Source organism: Haliaeetus leucocephalus, unplaced genomic scaffold (assembly GCF_000737465.1).
Source record: "Haliaeetus leucocephalus isolate CR32 unplaced genomic scaffold, Haliaeetus_leucocephalus-4.0 Scaffold290, whole genome shotgun sequence".
NCBI classification, from domain to species: Eukaryota; Metazoa; Chordata; class Aves; order Accipitriformes; family Accipitridae; genus Haliaeetus; species Haliaeetus leucocephalus.
In genome coordinates this window covers 136,846-137,174 of record NW_010972726.1, presented here as the reverse complement: position 1 = coordinate 137,174, position 329 = coordinate 136,846, and positions in this window count along the sequence as shown.

Here is a 329-nt window from a genome sequence, read left to right as displayed (position 1 = left end):
CTTGATCAGGATGCCGGTCGAGGTAGCTTCCCTGGGATTGAGAGCCCTTACCTGGAGGGGTAAGTGAATATTGTTTATGCTTTAAGTTTGTAAACACGTGTGTGCTTGAGTTTGTCTGTGAATCGCTTGTGGTTGTAATAGTGTACTACTCTTGCCTTAAAAAATTGCAATAGTGCATTCCTCCATTGTATCTGTAAAACCTGCAATAGTGGCGTGTTAAGTCTGTAAGTGAAGTTCAAATAAATCATTTGCTTGAACCTTGCAGTTAAGTCTGTGAGTGAAGTTCAAGTTTGCTTGAACCTTGAAGTTAAGTCTTTTTCTGCCACAGT